Below are 4,231 nucleotides of genomic sequence, written 5' to 3'. Positions count from 1 at the left end.
TCAAAAAAAAAAAAAATTATAACTGCGCGGAGTTAAAAAAAGGCCTGCCAGGCCCATGTTTTTTTTTTGGTTGGTAAACCCCCAAGAGGATTGCTAAACCCCAACACTGTCTCATAGCTACAGACCATTCTGGGTTTTGAAGGTTTCTGAGTCCGCAGCACCTGCATTTCCAACTTTGGATTGAAACTCCTGAATTCGGTACGGCGTCGTTTCACCCCTTTTGGGTTCTTCTTCTTTGTTAGAAAGGGGGAACCTTTTTGTGTTTGGGAGGTTATTAACTATCAAAGTTTTGAGCTTTAATACTTCTGATGAACTGGGTTTATGTTAATTTTGTGTGGACATGGAGTTGATATTTCAGATTTTGTAACCTGAAAAACTGATTCTGTCGGAAATGTCTTGGAGCTGATGTGATATAGATATTGTATTCATGTTTGAATTGTTTAACCAAATGCTGAATTCTGTGTATGCATATTGTTCTTTGCTTCTAGGCAAATGATTGTACAAATGTCGATTTATGTTGTAAACGCGTAAACTATTATAAAGTCTAAACCAGGAAATGAAAAGGAAAATGAAGAGTCATAATCATTGAGGTCATATCTTTGCTTGGGAAATTCTGACCTTAAACTTTAATATAGTATTGTCCTCTTGGGTTTGGTCATGATGGTAGTTTCATGAATCACCAGAAAGTTAAACTGTATAATCTGTGCTGCTTATACATGCTTGGAAAGTGTATATACTTTTGAAATGTGTTTTTTCTTTTAGGAGTTTTTGTTCAGATGAATTTGATGAACAGACCCTAAGTAGTTGATGACCAAACAATCAAACAAACAATGACCAAATCACAAGCATTCTCATGGTCGCGTCTCATCTTCAACCAAGCAATCAAGAAAACCCCCAATGCTGCACTCCCCTCGTACCACTGGAAGATCTCCTCCACCTTACCACACTTGCTCAGGTCCTCGTCTTCTTCTTCTTCTTCTTCTGGGCAGACCCATTACTATTCCACAGTGTCAGACAGAGTAGTCCACGGCCTTCTGGCTGAGGTCGAGAGAGAAAGGCAGAGATAAAGAAAGCAGAGGAAAAGGGCTGGTCTCGACACCAAAGACATTGACCAAGAAGATGAGGAGGACTACATGCGTGTCACACCATTGATAGAGAAGCTTGAGAAGGAGAAGCTCAAGACCACTGGGGATCTCAATTCCTATGAGGAGCCCACCGATTCTGATAGTGACGATGACGACGAGCGGGTCAGTCCCGATGCCATCAAGAAGAGGGTTGATGAGTTTCAGAGGAAGTTCACGCGACATGAGGAATTGCTCAAGAATTTCACACAGGCTGGTATTACTCTTCTTCATTGTGTCTTTTATTTAATTATTCATAAGATTCTTTTTTCTTATTCTTGTACAATGCTTGATTGGATGCCAAGATTCATCTTCTTCTTTTTCAGATTCCATCTAAATGAAATTTTAGAACCAATGCAACATAGACAATTCGAAATGCCGAAGCATTAAATTTATGATTAAAAGTAGCTGAGGGCAAGGATAAATTCATTCTGCAGCACAAACTAGACAGGGCTGTGTGACTGGTGCAATGGAAGGAAGGCTATGATCCAAATGATCCTGCCAACTATGGAGTCATTCAGGAACAACTGGAGCCCTCATTTGATCTTCTAGAAGATGCTGGATTTGAAAAAAAAAAAAATCATTCGAGGAGTTGATGATGATGATGATGAATGAAGAATTCAATGACATGAAGGAGAAATATGATATACTGTTAGAGAAGCTAAATGTTATCAACAAGAAACTAGAAGAGAAGCTAGCAGAGTTGGATCATACTTTTGGAAAGAAGGGAAAGGTTCTAGAGGAAGAGATCAGAGATCTAGCAGAGGAAAGAAATGGTTTGATGGAGAAGAAGAGAAGACCTCTTTATAGGAAAGTAAGTAGACATATCCTCTGGTTTTTATTCAAGTCAGTATTAAGGTTGAGAAATTGGGGTGGGTTATTTGATGCAGTATTTTCCTCTGTTATATCTAGTGTTTTGTTCTGTTATATTGTTCACTTCTGCTCTTTTATGTTTTGACTTGCAAGTATTTAGTAGTACTTGTAGAAGAAATATTGTTAGTTCTTTTTCTGTATCTTTTCAATTGGTCTTACTGAAGTCTGTTTTTTGGAGTATAATTGAACTTGAATATTGTCTTGTTTTGATCTTCATTAGGGCTTTTCCTTCAGCTTCTGCTTTTCTGTTTTGGTATACTCACATATTTTTGCCATTTTGTTCATTGATTGCTGGCAGGGATTCGATGTTAGATTAATTGATGTGAACCGGACTTGTAAAGTTACAAAGGTACTACTAATCATGTTCTTTTGATTTCTCTTGGCATAGATTGTTGCTTTCACTTTTATTTACACCTTTTGGTTTTATAGGGAGGGCAAGTGGTCAAATACACTGCTATATTCGTTTGTGGGAACTATCATGGTGTTGTTGGTTATGCTAAAGCAAAAGGTCCAGCCGTCCCTATTGCCCTCCAGAAGGTGTATGTTTAGTGTCTTCATTTAAGCATAGTTTTCCGTAAGTTTTCTCTCTCATTCTTCTTACTACAACTGTCTTTGTGATATTCTTCTTTTATATTTCTCTTTTGGCGGGTACTGATTAATTTTACTACAACAGGCATATGAGAAATGCTTTCAGAATCTCCATCATTTAGAACGACATGAGGAGCATACAATTGCACATGCAATACAAACTACATATAAAAAAACAAAGGTAATAGCCTCATCTTGCATTAGTTTTTCTTTTGGTTGGATCATTTCTTCTGCTCTGCTCTATTGTTTTGGTTTATTAGTAAATACACAGCCTGTCATTTTTATTCTTCCACTCCCTATCTCTTTAAGTTTTAATTCTTGTTAGGTGTATCTCTGGCCTGCACCACTAGGACAGGTATGAAAGCGGGAAGAACTGTCGAAACCATTCTAAACTTGGCTGGTTTCAATAATGTCAAGTCTAAGGTAATTGATCATCAAACTGAATCCATTTCACAAGGGTGGTGTATGCAATTTGGATTGTTGCTCTAACTTCAACACAACTGCCAGGTTGTTGGTTCAAGGAGTCCTCATAATACAGTGAAGGCTGTTTTCAAAGCCCTTAATGTGGTAAGGAAACCCTCCAGAGCCAGTATATAAAAATTTTCTTGCATTCACCGACTTTATGTATATTTACTGCATCTATACACTTTGCAGATTGAAACTTCCAAGGATGTTCAAGAAAATTTTGGGCGCACTGTTGTTGAGAAGTACCTTCTATCATAGATGCTAGATGTAGTTATGTGCCCTGCTTGCACAATGCCTCTAGTTCTGTTTTACGGTTTGTCAGATTACACTATAAAAATCCTTTTTTTTTTTTTTTAAGTTAATACTCCTTAGCAAACATAAATGGTACATCACCATATGGTATATATGTTCGTTTTAGATTGGAATTGGAATTAGGGTCAGATGATAACAACTGAACATGAAGATAAACGGTTGTTTTTGCAATATGATAACAACTGAACATGAAGATAAACGGTTGTTTTTGCAATTCATGTAAAGAGAAAAGAGAAAATAAGAGGAGGAAAGGTGAAATGAAGGTAAATGTTTAGAGTTGAGAGATTCATGTAAAGAGATCAGACACTGAAAAACATGAATGGATGACCGAAGTGTAGTAAGAAACTAGCTCATTGTCACCTACTCTCAAACCCATATATTAGGAGAAGAGATATCGTTTGAAAATTGAAATAGTTGAGAACTAAAATGGGCAAAAGGTCCTGAAGGATTGAGCATTGAGGGCGAAGGTGCAAAAGTTGATTGATTATTGATAATTTGTTGATATTGTTGTATGTTATTATTGTTTTTACTGTGCTTGCTTCAAAAATGAGTACATATGACATTCTGTACTTGGTGGAAAATCAGAATACATGAGATTACATGTACTCAGTATGGTACAACTGTTGCCAACTGAACTAGCCAAAGGGTCATTAGTGTTTCATCAACTATGTATCTCTTAGTGGCTTTGATATTCTTCCCGTCTATTTATGTTGAGTAATTTGTTATGATTGAGCCATTAGTTCTTCCTGGACGTCTCTTTCTTCTGTTCTTCCTGATGTTCCCATCCAACTAATCTGTTACCGTATTCACGTCCATTTGAATGAGCACATCCATATGCATAGAAGTGACATTTGGCTAGAGTATTACAAATT

The 4,231-nt window shown here is 37.0% G+C and overlaps 1 pseudogene; it reads left to right on the top strand.

Moving 5' to 3' along the window:
- The first annotated feature begins 1,133 nt into the window (after window positions 1-1,133).
- Window positions 1,134-3,472, top strand: LOC133723098 (uncharacterized; annotated as a pseudogene).
- The last annotated feature ends 759 nt before the right edge of the window (window positions 3,473-4,231 follow it).

The sequence above is a fragment of the Rosa rugosa genome, chromosome 7 (genome assembly GCF_958449725.1).
Source record: "Rosa rugosa chromosome 7, drRosRugo1.1, whole genome shotgun sequence".
NCBI classification, from domain to species: Eukaryota; Viridiplantae; Streptophyta; class Magnoliopsida; order Rosales; family Rosaceae; genus Rosa; species Rosa rugosa.
The sequence above is the reverse complement of the archived record's forward strand: the minus strand, read 5'-3'. Positions and strand labels throughout refer to the sequence as shown.